General features: G+C 37.7%; 1 protein-coding gene across 1 annotated transcript in view; it reads left to right on the top strand.

Moving 5' to 3' along the window:
- Positions 1 to 17,802, top strand: part of PCSK5 (proprotein convertase subtilisin/kexin type 5) — a 320,817-nt gene that overhangs the window by 243,088 nt on the left and 59,927 nt on the right. The gene's annotated exons all lie outside the window — the stretch shown is intronic.

The following is a 17,802-nucleotide window of genomic DNA, read 5'->3' on the forward strand; positions in this document are numbered from 1 at the left end:
TTTGTAACAATGTATTTAAAAATTCCTTACCTTCTGGAGTGATTACTTCCAGTTAATAATAGCTGGTATCTTTTGTTCGTTTGAGGGTAGCACTGTTAGTTGCTAGGCTATGCTTTTCTACATATTTTGTTTTTGTCGTTTTTGGTTTTTTTCTTCAAACCTTCCACAAACAGAAAAACAGGCATAATTCTAAGACGTTACTTTACATAAACTAAAAGTTCGTATGAAGCTTTATAATGTGCGGTCTTAGGCAAGTGTGCACAGGATATAAATAAGTGCTGACTAATTTTCCCATGGCTGATGGGGATTCTAGTTCCATCAAGCTATCTTACTAATGGTAGCCATTTTGTTTATTGTCATCCATAACATATGCTATAATCAAAAGAAAATAATTACGTAAACAGATGTCCTTTCCTCAGGTTTCAGATAATCTAAATTTTAATCCATTAATTTAAGTTACAACAAAGATTAATTTTTGTTGTATCTGCAGACTTAAATTTACTCCCAAATAATCTTTGTATCATTATATATCCCTATGGATGAAAAACAGTATTCTATAACATAAGGAATATCTACTTAAAAATTACAGTTCTGGTCCTCAGATCATTGGTAATAAGCTGAATAATCCTGGGCAAGTCATTTAATTTTTCTGGGCCCTAACTTCCGCAACCTAAGCAATTTAGAAGCTGAATAATATTATCTGCATAGCATATCTTACATATGATTTTAATATATCCTTAGTGTATTATTCCCAATGTATATAAATATTCATGCTGAAAATGTAAAGTGTAATTTTAAAAATTATTTGCAAGCAGCTTACTAATCACGCTTTGCCAAAACCTATCAATATGCCAGGGAACCAGCGCCATATAAAAGAGTCCTTTGATTAACATCTTCACTGAAGACTTCACTTTTAGAAAACAAGAATGTCCCTCTGCTTTCGAGTATTATCAGATACCTTTCTGTGCTTGTAAACTTTATAATGCAGCAGTGTTCAATGAGCTTTGAATCTAAAGCATTGTAAATACCTGTCGGGATCACATTTTCTGAAGCCTAAATCAAGACACGTGGTACCAGGATAGCAAATGTTATGTGCAGCATCAAAAATAGTTGAAATTTCAATTGTTCTAGAAAATCCAGGATGTAATTTGCCATATGTATGTTTCCTTTTGATTAGCTTCCCCATGCTTCCAGCCCCGACTATATAAATGCAGGCAGCCAAGGGGTTGGGTTTGGGGAGGGGGGAAGAAGGGATCAGAACGCTGGCTGGTTCAACACTGCAATGAACTTCTTAGTAGAAGGTTCACAGACTAAGTACATTGACCTCAATGAGGCTGAGGAATCAACTTTAACCCAAATAAAAGTCTTAGTTTTACTTACTCCTTTTTGGCAACTTAAAAAGAGCAAATGGTTCTAATAAAAAATGCAACTCTTTTGAAAACCTCTGTTGGTTTTGGAGAGGGGGAAGCCGAGGATTTAGACTAAATCACCAGATCCAAACCTGAGTATGAAGGGGGCCATACACTGCTTCTGGCAGGGAGGAAAGACATTTTACTATTGCACGTGGCAATATTTAGTATAATGTTTCACTCTTCTCTTAGACTGCTGCCAAGAGTAACAATTAAAGTTCACTTTTTCATAGATGAATTACCCTGAACCGTCTGGACTCCCAGTGGAATTGTTTTGTAATTTTGTTGATGGCAAGCCCCATATTTCATCTAAACATGATCATAATAAGAATGATTTTTTAAAGAGTTATTTTCTTCCCTACTCGAAGCATTCCCATCCCCTCCCTAGCGTCCCACAAATAAAAGTGATTAAGGCAGAGGCTAGCAGGAGAAGCGACGTGCTTCCGGGAAGGAGAGAATGCAGGTCACTAGGACTGGAAAAAGATGGGCTGACTTTTTATGGAATAAGGTCTGAACGAACAAAAAATAGTGGAGGCTTGGAAGAGGTTCATGCAGTGAGAGCTCATATTTTAAATTAGGTCAGCCAGCTTTTGCAGGCGTTGCTTAGAGGGAACACATGGCCAAATGTTTCTCCTTAGGAGAAAACGGAAGTTGCCTGCAAGCAGAAGCCTGCAGCCCTGGGTGCACTCCCTCTTACCACTTGGTTCAGTCCTAACGCTGAGTGAGATGTAGGCCTGAAACGAATCTGAAAACACCTGTGCTTCCCTGGGCTTGCTGTTGCGCCCTCATGTTGAGAGATTTAACTTGTCTGAAGAGCGGGTTTTTGTTTTTGTTTTTGAAACCACCAGGATTTCATAAATTGCTTGGCAGGTACTCTTCTGCAGTGGGGCCGTCAGTACGAACATGTGAATTTCCTTCTCATCAGCTAAAGCAGAAGCAGCTCAGGGTAGCAACCAGTTAGGTTTTGGGGTCTTGCCATCAATAGACTTGATAGTCTTAGTTCTCACTGATAACTTTGGAGAAGCCAACACCCTACAGATCAGTCTTTCCCCAAACCCTGCCAAGTGCATTTCACACAATGTCCTTACATTTCTCCAGACCTACCCATGTGTGGTCCGTCCGAAGCAGAGAACAGGGCCAGATGTTATAGGAACTAGACTGGTGTGGGTCTCCTCTCAAGGCAGACTTGATCTACTCTTACCCACATGTGTTATGGGCCTGGATTCCTGGCTCCTGGAAGGGGATTCCCTCCAGAAGCAGCTGCTGGCTTCTTGTTAACTGGCATGGACAGATTGCATTCAGGCAAGGAAGTTGCCCTTGAAGGACTGGCTCCTCTGTGTGTTTCTCTGAGAGCGGAGCTGCATACTGATGAGCTGGGTGCAGAGAACTTTCTTCCCCTTTCTATGTGCTCTCATTATGGTCGCACTCTATGAACGATCCTATATTGAGATCAGTTCAAAGTAAAGCCAGCCCCAAAGCTGGAAGCCACTCATCAACATTTTTATGCTAACGGTACCTTAATTTTTAACAATGTTAATTGAACTAAGATGATTATGTCTTGATGCTTCTTCAATAATAATAATAATCTCTTATAGTTAAAATATCTTGCAGAAGATTTGTTTTTCAAAATAAACATCATCCAATGAATGCATACCTATGGAAACGAACTAGATGTTTTTTAGAGTTGTTCATCCTGTGAATGATCCTAGCTAAATTTCAGACACCTTTTGACTTTAAACCTCCTCCAGAGATAGTTTCTTTGATAATAAATATCATGCACCTAGCAAAGAATCTGAGATTATGCGTGAGAATAGGAAAGTATTTGTATGAGACCACGTGAACAGATGTGGTATTTGCCACTACAGAACTAAAAATCCGAATTCCAGTATTTTGCTACAGAGCAACATTTGCAGTGCTTGGAGATGACTTTGGCATTAAATTGTTTGTTTGGGGGTTTCTTCAATATTACTTCTTTCTCCTTTTTTTCCCTTTGCTCTTACGATAAGTCTTTCCTATTTTTTTTCTTTTCTACTGTTTTTAATACCGCCCTCGTGCTCCTGAAAATGTACAAATCAGCTGTAGAATTGAGGGTTTTCCCCTTCAGGGTGGTTTTCTTCAAGGAATTTAAGTTATGCAGTCTCTTCATTCATTTATTCACAAATATTTCCTGCGCACCTTCAGCAGCCCAGCCCAACACATGCTGAATGAAGTGCAACCAAAGAGGAGAATTAGAAGGAAACGTCCGGGGCCCCGTGACTTTGCCTGCTCTGATCTGGCTGTGCTATGATTTACACACAGAACAGAAATCTACACTGCACTTTTTTATCCCTTCAGTCAAGCCCAACCAATCTGCCAGGTTCATGTTTATAGAAGTATCAATGATCCTTCTCTCATCACCTAAAATGCAGCCCAGCCTGAGCAGCAGAAGGCATCTGATGAGCGAATCTCTCTTGTGGAGTGTCATTTACATTTTGACCAGTTCCGTTTGTACCTATAGAGTATATGGATCCTAGAGCCATGCAGAGGACTTGAATTCTGCATTCTTCTAGAATCCATGGCTCACAGCCTTTCAGGAAGAACGTGACTCTTTGTTATGAGCCCCTCCCTCCTACTGCTTTAATCTGAAGACCCTGCAGATTTCCCCTTTCTCCCCCAGCCTCCTGGGCTGTGCTCGCTGAATCTTTCCCCCATGTCCTTATCTCTGGTTTGCGGATGCAGTTATGAGAAGTATAATTGAATGCATGCAACATCGGTGCTGTAGTTTTTTTCAAAGTGTCTGTATTTGGATATGATGACTTGATATTTTACAGTTAAACTCTCTTAAATCTAGGAAGAGGAATAGACGTCAGATAATAAATTAGGAACTTCTGTCATCTTTACTAGGCGAAAGAATGAAAAAAATGTCATTGAAAATCAAAAATGACAACTAAGTGAGCGAGGTTACCACGCCTTCCATTTCACTGCCCTCCCAGACTATGTAAGTCTCTTTTTTTCTACCAGCATGTTGCTGAAACCTCCCCATCCTCCACTGACTCTTTCTTTGACCACAACTAAACTACTAGATTTTTTTTTTAATTTCTAACTGATTTCCCACCATGGGGAAAACAATTGACAGTCTAACATGACTTCTTAGCCTCAAAGGCCCTTAACTTTTAATAACCTTTATTACTTTTAATCGCCGTCATTTTATTTCCACTGTTAGGGCTGGTAATTTTAAGATGTTCCAGTATATTTTTAATACCTACCTGTCTTGCTTTCAGTTTTAACACTTATTAAAAAGAATTAGATGTGCTGAAACCATTAAGCATGCCATGTGTTGAACTGAAACTAAAGGTTTTGAAATGTGGTGTTTTTATTTTTCTTTTTGAGTATATAAAGTGATATCTGATATGTTACCATTTGAAAGGGTAAAGCTATATTGTATTTTATTATGTCACTGTACAAATAATATCTTATCTTTGCCACCTAGCATGCTGATGTGATGTTGGTAGCTATGATTAAAGCTACATAATTGTACCTTAATTGGAAATCTGCACATCATGTTTTCAAAGAAAGGTCAAAGGGAAACATTATTCATCTGGTCAGTGTCAGAGGGGGTGTTTGAATCAGATGCTTGACTTCAGTCCTGATCCTATTTTCAGAAATAAGGCATTTAGTTCTTCTCTTAAAATGCAGAGAGGGATGTAAGTACATTTGATCCTACCTAATAAAATTTGCTCCCTAGAAACACCACCTGATTTTCTTTCAAGAGTCTATGTTTATTCCATTGTATTCTATGAACTCCTATGCATTTATTAACTTAAAACCTTTTATTTTTGCATTCATTGATCACTGAATATATGAACTTACCTTCTTGCTCATTTATAAAAAAAGATATGAATCACACATAATTTAGGGATTTTACGTTTATTCTTTTGTCTGGTGGATGATTTACCTAAATATCTACCTGGGAACAGCAATATAGAACCCCTGACAGCAGTCTGCTTGGTCATTGCTTAATCCGGAGTCTTGTATCCAAAATGTCTACTTGCCCCATAAGAGTGTTCTATTCATACCTACTAAATATGTGAGATTTTAAAATATCTTCTGCAAATGAAAAATGTTCTTTTCTCTGCACTGGTCTTTGAATGGTAGTGTTAGGTTTGTTAGACTTTGGGGGTGTTTTGTTCTGTTTTTTCATCCCTAAATACAAAAGTTTTAAATGCATGTGGTTTCACACTGAAAATCCATCTTCAAAATAGAATTAAAACAATGGTTGTACTGTACGACTATTATCTCTTTACAAAACATAATTAGTTAATGAAGGGAATTATGTTTGGAGTAGTTTTGTGGCTTTGCCACAACCTTAAGAACTTTATTCTAGTAGAGTCTGTTATTGATATTTTCTTTGGCCTTTGAGGAAGCCAATTAACATTTTTGTATCTGGGTTTTTAGAATGTGGGTAACAAATACCAAACATAATGAGAAGGCTGAGTTGAAAGAAAAGTGCTTTGAAATTGCAAAATACCAAACACAAAAAAAGCCTTGACAAAGAAAAGAGTCTTAAAAGTGTATTTTCGTATGTCACAGCTTTCTACTGTGAAATGAGGATAAAGATATGAAACTATGTTGTGAATTAGAATGCTATTTTGCGACTGAAATTAATTAAATTACCTGAGTGGGCAAGAGAAAATGTATTACTTTGTAATGAAGTTATCACAATACGTCTTCATACCTTTTATCCCATAATCGCATATCAATGACTATACTATAATCGTATATAAACACAACTAAAATTCTGTTTTGCAAATTAATGTTAATGTTTAAACATCAAGTTGACTTCAACCTGCTAAATTTTGGAAGTTGTAATTATTTCAGCATAAGAACTAATGACAAAAATCTGAACTGACTGTAGCTATCAATGTCCTATCAACTCTTTAATCATTAGTATACAGTATAAAAGCTATAAGCTTAAAATGTGATTTTTAACAATATGCAAAATTTGTATACTTAAGAGACAGCTGATGTCTCTTTTTGTGTAATCACCTGATGAAACTCCATTTCGCTAATTCTAATGAGGCTGGACTTCCTTAGGTGTTTTTAAAACTCTTCTTTCAGCAGATGAGTTTCGCTATCCTTCGTGATAGCAAAGCTTGATATTTTGTGGTTACAATTGATATTTCAGGCAAAGATAAAAATCATCAGCCCTAAACCCCATAATTACAAAGGGTGGTCAACCAAGGCCAATGTTGTTTTCAGGCCAAAAGTGTATTGGAACTATAACTAACAAAATGGAGTTCTTTGAATCACTAATAATTGGATTCTGAATCCAGTTCCAAAATAAGATGCCCCCAAAAGATTTAAGACAAGACAGTCTTATCAGAATATACATACAAGGAGATTGGTTCAAGATGGCAGAGTAGAAGGACGTGTGCTCACTCCCTCTTGTGAGAGCACCAGAATCACAACTAACTGCTGAACAATCATCGACGGGAAGACAATGGAACTCACCAAAAAAATATCCCACATCTAAATACAAAGGAGAAGAGAAAGTGAGATGGTAGGAGGGGCTTAATCACAATAAAATGAAATCCCATAACCGCTGGATGGGTGACTCACAGACTGGAGAACAATTATTCCACAGAAGTCCACCCGCTGGAGTGAAGGTTCTGAGCCCCATGTCAGGCTTCCCAACCTGGGGGACCAGCAACGGGAGAAGGAATTCCCAGAGAATCAGACTTTGAAGGCTAGTTGGGTTTGATTGCAGGACTTCTACAGGATTGGGGGAAACAGAGACTGAACTCTCGGAGGGCACACACAAAGTAGGCGCATCAGGACCCAGGGGAAGGAGCAGTGACCCCACAGGAGACTGAACCAGACCTACCTGCTAATGTTGGTGGGTCTCCTGCAGAGGTGGGGGGTGGTTTTGGCTCACCGTGGGGACAAGGACACTGGCAACAGAAGTTCTGGGAAGTACTCCTTGGCATCAGCCCTCCCGGAGCCCGCCTTTAGCCCCACCAAAGAACCTATAGCCTCCAGTGCTGGGTTGCCTCAGGCCAAACAACCAACAGGGAGGGAACTCAGCCCCACCCATAAGCAGACAAGTGGATTAAACTTTTACTGAGCTCTGCCCACCAGAGCAACACCCAGCTCTACCCACCACTGATGCCTCCCATCAGGAAGCTTGCATAAGCCTCTTAGATAGCCTCATCCACCAGAGGTCAGACAGCAGAAGCAAGAAGAGCTATAATCCTGCAACCTGTGGAACGAAAACCACATTCACAGAAAGATAGACAAGATGAAAAGGCACAGGACTATGTACCAGATGAAGGAACAATATAAAACCCCAGAAAAACAACTAAATGAAGTGGAGAGGCAACCTTCCAGAAAAAGAATTCAGAATAATGATAGTGAAGATGATCCAGGACCTTGGAAAAAGAATGGAGGCAAAGATCAAGAAGATGCAAGAAATGTTTAACAAAGACCTAGAAGAATTAAAGAACAAACAGAGACGAGCAATACAATGAATTAAATGAAAAATATACTAGAAGGAATCAATAACAGAGTGACTGAGGCAGAAGAACGGATAAGTGACCTGGAAGACAGAATGGTGGGATTCGCTGCCATGGAACAGAATAAAGAAAAAAGAACGAAAAGAAATGAAGACAGCCTAAGAGTTCTGGGACAACATTAAATGCACCAACATTCTCATTACAGGGGTCCCAGAAGGAGAAGAGAGAGAGAAAGGACCCAAGAAAATATTTGAAGAGATTATAGTCGAAAACGTCCCTAACATAGGAAACGAAATAGCCACCCAAGTCCAGGAAGCACAGAGAGTCCCAGGCAGGATAAATCCAAGGAGAAACACGCCGAGACAAATACTAATCAAATTGACAAAAATTACAGACAGGGAAAAATTATTACAAGCAACAAGGGAAAAACGACAAATAACATACAAGGGAACCCCCCCTAAGGTTAACAGCTGATTTCTCAGCAGAAACTCTACAAGCCAGAAGGGAGTGGCATGATATATTTGAAGTGGTGGAAGGGAAGAACCTACAACCAAGATTACTCTACCCAGCAAGGATCTCATTCAGATTCAATGGAGATATCAAAAGCTTTACAGACAGGCAAAAGCTAAGAGAATTCAGCACCACCAAACCAGTTCTACAGCAAATGCTACAGGAACTTCCCTAAGTGGGAAACACAAGAGAAGAAAAGGACCTACAAAAACAAACTCAGAACAATTAAGAAAATGGTCATAGGAACATACATATCAATAATTACCTTAAATGTGAATGGATTAAATGCTCCAACCAAAAAACACAGCCTCGCTGAATGAATACAAAACAAGACCCGGATATATGCTGTTTACAAGTGACCCACTTCAGACCTAGGGACACATACAGACTGAAAGTGAGGGGATGGAAAAAGATATTCCATGCAAATGAAAATCAAAAGAAAGCTGGATACCAAAAAAAAAAAGAAAAAAAAAAGAAAGCTGGAGTAGCAATACTCATGTCAGATAAAATAGACTTTAAAATAAAGAATGTTACAAGAGACATGGAAGGACACTGCATAATGATCAAGGGGTCAATCCAAGAAGAAGCTATAACAATTATAAATATATATGCACCCAACATAGGAGCACCTCAATACATAAGGCAACTGCTAACAGCTATAAAAGAGGAAATCGACAGTAACACAATAATAGTTGGGGACTTTAACGCCTCACTTACACCAATGGACAGATCATCGAAAATGAAAATTAATAAGGAAACACAAGCTTTAAGTGACACAATAGACCAGATAGATTTAATTGATATTTATAGGACATTCCATCTAAAAACCGCAAATTATACTATCTTCTCAAGGGCACATGGAACATTCTCCAGGATAGATCACATCTTGGGTCACAAATCAAGCCTCGGTACATTTAAGAAAACTGAAATCATATCAAGCATCTTTTCCTACCACAACACTATGAGACTAGATATCAATTACAGGGAAAAAATGTAAAAACACAAACACATGGAGGCTAAACAATATGTTACTAAATAACCAAGAGATCACTGAAGAAATCAAAGAGGAAACCAAAAAATACCTAGAGACTAATGACAATGAAAACACGATGATGCAAAACCTATGGGATGCAGCAAAAGCAGTTCTAAAAGGGAAGTTTATAGCAGTACAGTCCTACCTCAAGAAACAAGAAAAATCTCAAGTAAACAATGTAACCTTACACCTAAAGGAACTAGAGAAAGAAAAACAAACAAACCCAAAGTTCGTAGAAGGAAAGAAATAATAAAGATAAGAGCAGAAATAAATGAAATAGAAAGAAAGACAACTGTAGCAAAGATCAATAAAACTAAAAGCTAGTTCTTTGAGAATATAAACAAAATTGATAAACCTTTAGCCAGACAGAAAAAGAGGGAGAGGACTCAAATCAATAAAATTAGAAATGAAAAAGGAGCAGATACAGCAGACACTGCAGAAATACAAAGCATCGTAAGAGACTGCTACAAGCAATGCTATACCAATAAGATAGACAACGTGGAAGAAATGGACAAATTCTTAAGAGTTTGGTTATTCTTACGAAGGTATAACCTTCCAAGACTGAACCAGGAAGAAATACAAAATATCAACAGACCAATCACAAGTAATGAAATTGAAACTGTGATTAAAAATCTTCCAACAAACAAAAGTCCAGGACCAGATGGCTTCACAGGTGAATTCTATCAAACATTTAGAGAAGAGCTAACACCCATCCTTCTGAAACTCTTCCAAAAAAACTTCAGAGGAAGGAGCACTCCCAAACTCATTCTACGAGGCCACCATCACCTTGATACCAAAACCAGACAAAGACACTACAAAAAGAGAAAATTACAGACCCATTTCACTGATGAATATAGATGCAAAAATCCTCAACAAAATACCAGGAAACAGAATCCAGCAACACATTAAAAGGATCATACACCATGATCAACTGGGATTTATCCCAGGAATGCAAGGATTCTTCAACATATGCAAATCCATCAATGTGATACACTATATTAACAAATTGATGAATAAAAACCATATGATCATCTCATTAGATTCAGAAGAAGCTTTTGACAAAATTCAACACCCATTTATGATAAAAACTCTCCAGAAAGTGGGCATAGAAGGAACCTACCTCAACATAATAAAGGCCATATACGACAAACCCACAGCAAACATCATTCTCAATGGTGAAAAACTGAAAGCATTTCCTCTAAGATCAGGAACAAGATAAGAATGTCCACTCCTGCCACTGTCATTCAACATAGTTTTGGAAGTCCTAACCACGACAATCAGAGAAGAAGAAGAAATAAAAGGAATACAAATTGGAAAAGAAGAAGTAAAACTGTCACTATTTGCAGATGACATGATACTATGTAGAGAGAATCCTCAAGAGGCTACCAGAAAAATACTAGAGCTAATCAATGAATCTCGTAAAGTTGCAGGATACAAAATTAATGCCCAGAAATCTCTTGCATTCCTATACACTAATGATGAAAAATCTGAAAGAGAAATTAAGGAAACACTCCTATTTACCACTGCAACAAAAAGAATAAAATACCTAGGAATAAACCCACCTAAGGAGGTAAAAGCCCTGTACTCAGAAAACTATAAGGCACTGATGAAAGAAATCAAAGATGGTGCAAACAGATGGAGAGATATACCATGTTCATGGATTGGAAGAATCAGTATTGTGAAAATGACTGTACTACCTAAAGCAATCTACAGATTCAATGCAATCTCTATCAAATTACTAATGGCATTTTTTTTTACAGAACTAGAAGAAAAAAATCGTAAAATTTGTGTGGAGACACAAAAGACCCTGAATAGTCAAAGCAATCTTGAGGGAAAAAAACAGAGCTGGAGGAATCAGACTCCCTCACCTCAGACTATACTACAAAGTGTAGTAATCAAGACAGTATGGTACTGGCACAAAAACAGAAATATAGATCAGTGGAACAGGATAGAAAGCCCAGCGATAAACCCATGCACCTATGGTCAACTAATCTATGACAAAGGAGGGAAGGATATACAATGGAGAAAAGACAGTCCCTTCAATAAGTGGTGCTGGGAAAACTGGACAGCTACACGTAGAAGAATGAAATTAGAACACTTCCTAACATCATACACAAAAATAAACTCAAAATGGATTAAAGACCTAAATGTAAGAATGGCACTATAACACTCTTAGAGGAAAACATAGGAAGAACACTCTTTGACATAAATCACAGCAAGATCTTTTTTGACCCACCTGCTAGAGTAATGGAAGTAAAAACAAAAATAAACAAATGGGACCTAATGATACTTACAAGCTTTTGCACAGCAAAGGAAACTACAAACAAGCTGAAAAGACAACCCTCAGAATGGGCGAAAATATTTGCAAGTGAATCAACGGACAAAGGATAATCTCCAAAACATATAAACAGCTCATGCAGCTCAATAGTAAAAAAACAAACAACCCAATCAAAAAATGGGCAGAAGACCTAAATAGACATTTCTCCAAAGAAGACATACAGATGGCCAAGAGACACATGCAAAGATTCTCAACATCACTAATTATTAGAGAAATGCGAATCAAAACTACAGTGAGATATCACCTCACACTGGTTAGAATGGGCATCATCAGAAAATCTACAAACAGCAAATGCTGGAGAGGGTGTGGAGAAAAGGGAACCCTCTTGCACTGTTGGTGGGAATGTAAATTGATACAGCCACTATGGAGAACAGTATGGAGGTTCCTTAAAAAACTAAACATAGAATTACCATATGACTCAGCAATCCCACTACTGGGCATATACCCAGACAAAACCATAATTCAAAGAGATATGCACCCCAATGTTCATTGCAGCACTATTTACAATAGCCAGGTCATGGAAGCAACCTAAATGCCCATCAACAAACGAATGGCTAAAGAAGTTGTGGTACATATATACAATGGAATATTACTCAGCCACAAAAAGGAACGAAACTGGGTCATCTGTAGAGAAGTGATGAATTTAGATACTGTCATACAGTGAAGTAAGTCAGAAGGAGAAAAACAGTTATCGTATATTAATACATATATGTGGAATCTAGAAAAATGGTACAGATGAACTGGTTTGCAAGGCAGAAATAGAGACCCAGATGTAGAGAACAAATGTATGGACACCAAGGGGGAAAAGCCAGGGGAAGAGTGGGGTGGGGATGAATTAGGAGATTGGGATTGACATATATACACTGATATGTATAAAAGAGATAACTAATAAGAACCTGCTGTATAAAAAAACAAAATTAAATTACAAAAAAAGAAAAAACATGCAGAATCTAGCAGGGAACCTAAAATATATATATATACACATACGTACAGATACAGGCACATTTTCTTACAGAAGCCTTTTTGTTTTTTGTTTTAAATAAACAAAACCTCTTGTTTGAGGTTTTGTTTATTTAAAACAAAAATCTCACTCTGCCTAGCGGTTTGGAGCATGGACCCCAAAGTCAAATAACCTGGGATTGAATCCCAGCTTTGTAAACAAATAGTGCATGTGGGAATCCACATACATTCTTAACTTCACTGGACTGAGTTTATATATAATAAAAAGCACCATTTTAAGTGTACAAATGTATACGTCTGTGTAAACATCACTGCAATCAAGGTATAGAACATTTCCATCACCCCACAAAGTTCTTTTGTGCTCTTTCTCATCCCTTATCCTACCCCACAGCCCCGCCCTTTGCAACCAGTTGATTTTGTCACTATAGATTAGATTGTCTTTTGTAGACTTTCATGTAAATAGAATTATTTGAAACTGGCTTTTTTCCCTCCATATATTTTTGAGGTTCATCCATGTCATTAAGTATATGAGGAGTTTATTCCATTTTATTACTAAGTAGTATTCCACTATATATATAGGAATGTACCACAGTTTGTATCATCATTCACTTTTTCATGGATAATTATTAATTTTATTTTTTATTGAGGTATAGTTGATGTACAATATTATATAAGTTACAGGTGTACAACATAGTGATTCACAATTTTTAAAAGCTATACTCCATTTATAATTATTATAAAATATTGGCTACATTCCCTGTGTTGTACAATATATCCTTGTAGCTTATTTATTTCATACATAGTAGTTTGTACCTCTTAATCCCCTACCCCTATCCTACCTCTCCCTCTTTCTCTCCCCCCACTGGTAACTTCTACTTTGTTCTCTATATCTGTGAAACTGTTCTTTTTTGTTATATCCACTAGTTTGTTTTAATATTTAGGTTCCATATGTAAGTTATATCATACAGTATTTGTCTTTTCTCTGACTTATTTCACTTAGCGTAATACCCTCCTGGTCCGTCCATGTTGTTGCAAATGACAAAATTTTATTCTTTTTTATGGCTGAGTAGTATTCTACTGTATATATGTACCACATATTCTTAATCCATTCATCTGTTGATGGACACTTAGGTTACTTCCATATCTTGACAGTTGTAATACTGCTGCTATGAACATTGGGGTGCATATATCTTTTTGAATTAGTGGTTTGGTTTTTTTGGATATGTACTCAAGTGTGGAATTACTCATATGATAGTTCTATTTTTAGTTTTTTGAGGAACCTCCATACTGTTTTCCACAGTGGCTGCACCAATTTACATTCCCACCAACAGTGTACGAAGGTTCCCCTTCCCGTGGACTATTTCATTGTTTCCAGTTTGGTTGTTATGAGTAACGCTGGTATGAATATTCATGGATAAGTTTCTGTGTGGACAAATTATAACTGTTTAGGCATTACGCAGTCCAAAAGACCTAATTTAAACAGAGGCTTTGAGGAGTAAGGGAATGGTCCAAATGGCTAGCCAGATATAGCGCATTTCAGGCCAGGCATACAGCAGATACAGAGACTCAATCAAGGAAAAGCTAGGAGGCCATCCATCCTAGCTGGAGTGTGTGGCAAAGGGAAGAATGAGGAAAACAGTATCATATACAGAATTGAGCACAGTTCTTCCTTCATAGCAGACACTCAGGGAACACGATCGTCTACATGTTATGCATCATTCTCATACAACATTTAATGTTGAATTAATAAACAGTTAACATTCTGTTAGAATTTTTGTATGGTAAAAATGAAGCACATAGATATATATATATATGCATAGATTTGTGGCCATTAAAATGCTGTGTGTAGCTTAGGAAAGAAATGAGCTCCACTCTCCCTTGCAAATATGACACTCCTTTATATTCATGTATTTCTTGTAACACTTCTGTCCCCCTCTCTGTAGTTTACTTTATCTAATTTGGGTTCTTATTTCCATTTGCCAGTGATTTTAGTTGATGATTCTGGATAAAGGGTTAACTTCCTTATTTGTTATTTCTCTGCTTTTCTAGAAGACTACTTGGATTTCAAGAAACACTAGATGGGCTGGAATGTTTTGAAAAAAGCATAATCTGCTGATCATGAATGATTTGTTAATGTCATGTACATAACATAGATGAGAAGCATAGATAAATATAATGAGAGGGTGGAAGGTGGTTGAGAACCTTAGAGCTACTCCTGGGAACCAAAACTTGTCTGAAATAGTTTTTAGAGTAGTTAGTTTAAACAGATGTATTATTTTTTCTTTGCATCTCTTGGAGGATTGGGGATTAAAACTGGATGAGACCGCTGTGGTGAAAGGAATGGTCAGGGTAAGGTAGAAGACAGAGGGCCCAGTGTGCAAAAAGGACGGGTATGATGTGATGAGGGAAGTAATTCAGAAGAACCTGAGAGTAACGCTACCTGATTCCTAGAGTTAAGAGTTCTTATTTGATCTGAAAAACATGTTGGGGCTACTGCATTGATTTGAGAAAGTGAGTTGGATAATAGTAATGACTATCAAGCAAGTCGATTCCAGTTGCTTTGATGTTAGAGTTTTCTTTTTTAAGCTGATGGTATAAATCCATGGGTCCTAAGATATGAGCTAGAAAATGACACGCACAGAAGAAACTGACTTGCTAAAATGGATGAAAATGCTCTTGCAGTGATCATTTTCTATCATCTTAGCATGCAATTGTATATTCCTGACCTCAAGGGCTGTGACATTCACTGAAATTTTTTATCATCTCTTGGTCGCCTTCTAAATGAGGAGAGTTATAGCGCTGGTGTATATAATCATCTTTGCTAAATTCTTTTTTTAAAAAAAGAAGACAAAGAAATGCTTTTTGAAATGGGTCTTTAATAAATCCAGGACAAAGGGTGTGGTGATGAGATCGCTTCTTGAAAAGTGTCAGGCCAGAAACTGTGCTTTGAGAAGACTTCACAAATTTCCTTTGACCCAAGTCTTTTTGTTACTATAATTGTTCACCATGACCTTCAGAAAGCCACTTAACTTCCAATATTTGAATTATTTTCACGTACAGTTGTGGTCTTCGTATTTGCCATGTCAATTTTCAGAGACTTAAAGAAAGCGAGTGACATAATTCTGGTTAGCTTCTTGAGTCTCTGTGAGACTCTTGCAAGAAGAGTGACAGAAGCATTTACAGTTTACAAATGCCTTTTTCCCTTTCTTAAGTTTTATGTTAATATTCTTTTTCTTGGCTGTGAAGCAAACTTAGAATCATCTATAGTCCTGGGAAGCTTTGTGACTTTTTTGAACCTGCCAGAGGCTGTAGTGTCTATGCTTTCTTAATATACTGTGTGGGATGGTTTTGTCTGGAATTTTTTTGCTTTTCTTTATTTGTTTTGCCTTCAGAAGTGCCTTTACAGCCAAGGTAAAAGATACATGTCCAGCTTTGTTCCAGAGTTCAATATTGTGCATCTTAGAATCCTAAAACTCGCACTAAATTCCGGCCATATATGACTAAAGAATCAGAGGAGATACCTGAAAATGCGAGAAATGTCTATGGTCGTATGCTAGGGCTGCCACAGTTCATCGCACAGGTTATTAACTGCACAAGGGAATCAAACAAGAGGATTGAGTGGAGACTGAAATCTGGCCTGTGATTTATTCACCAAGCCAAGTGCCTCAGAGTGGGATGATGTCCACCTAAAGAAAGAGGCAGCTGTCTCTAATACACATAATTCTCACATAGGCAGCCCTGTTGCGTAGAATCCTGTTGTAATTTCTCCCACAATTGTCAAAGGCACGGGTATCTTTTGAAAGGCATCTCTCCAGAGATGGTTTTGGTCATTTTAACCTTCATCTATTGCTTCAACCTTGACATTCACAGAACCTTCATTAGCAAAGTTACTGCACTCAAATAGAGTTTTCCAATATCTTTTTCATCACCATCTTTATCACCAACTCTCTAGACACAGTTTGACGCAAAATCTTAGAATTTTGAGTGAGTGTGTAAAGCACAAATCTGTTTCTCTCTTCATATTCTTTCTACATTCTGCCTTATTTTGTGACCAAAAATGATTGAAGCTTCATTAGTTCAAATGTATAATTATTTCATGTGGAACCAGTAAGAGAAGATTCTTATTCGGGGTGATGAGTCCTTATAAACATTGATATATGCAGGATACATGAACACAGGCATAAGGCAGTGGTGAAAAGGACTTTATGTGATGTTTCCATGATTATCATCAAGCTGGCTTGTGAAGGTGCTCCCAACAGACCATCTTTTCTACCGAGGAACAGAGCTTTAAATGTGAAAGGGGGAAATGTGATTGAGGTGCATAGGGGGAACTCTGTCATTGAAATCAGTACATGCCTATCAGTTTGGACTGTGGCATCAGCATTCTGAGCACAGACTGCAGCACTAATTCCCTGTCCTCCATCAGGGACAGGGGGCTCTAAGCTGTGACCATGCCAAATGGGCCCTGTTCCAGCTGTGAAAACTGGTTCAGGATCAATAAGATAACCCAAATGAACAAGAGATAAAGGAGCCTTATTACATCTTTTTAAATTTTCGTAAAGATGGCTTAGCCCATCCTTTTTATCTATCCAGAGAGATCTTTATATTCATACCAGTGTCTACAATAAAAACCAGACCCAAAGATTCAAAAAGAAATCCTGAAAATTAATCCCACCCTAGTTCTATGCGTAACTTCCTAAGGCCACCGTGTCTACGAAGGTAGTTATACACACCAGGCGATCACTTTGCAGAATCCATCTGGATACATCTTCTGTGACATAAATAGATCCAGACTTTTTTTTTTCTTAGAATCTCAATTCAAGCTCTTTACACATGTTGACATCTTGCTAGCCTTAGGCATTTCAAAGCAATTAAATTTCTATCACACATCCCAGTAATAGTTTCAACAGGCTTCATTTTATGCTGTTCTACCAGAAGACACGGTACTCCCTGAAGTTTCCAGAGTCATCTTTGAAAGAGCCCAAAAGGAGGGTATTGTGATCACTGCTGGACGTTAACAAATGGGAAGCTGCTCTTTGCCACTCAATGCCGTTCCTCCAT

This window comes from Phocoena phocoena, chromosome 6, assembly GCF_963924675.1.
Source record: "Phocoena phocoena chromosome 6, mPhoPho1.1, whole genome shotgun sequence".
In the NCBI taxonomy this organism is placed as follows: Eukaryota; Metazoa; Chordata; class Mammalia; order Artiodactyla; family Phocoenidae; genus Phocoena; species Phocoena phocoena.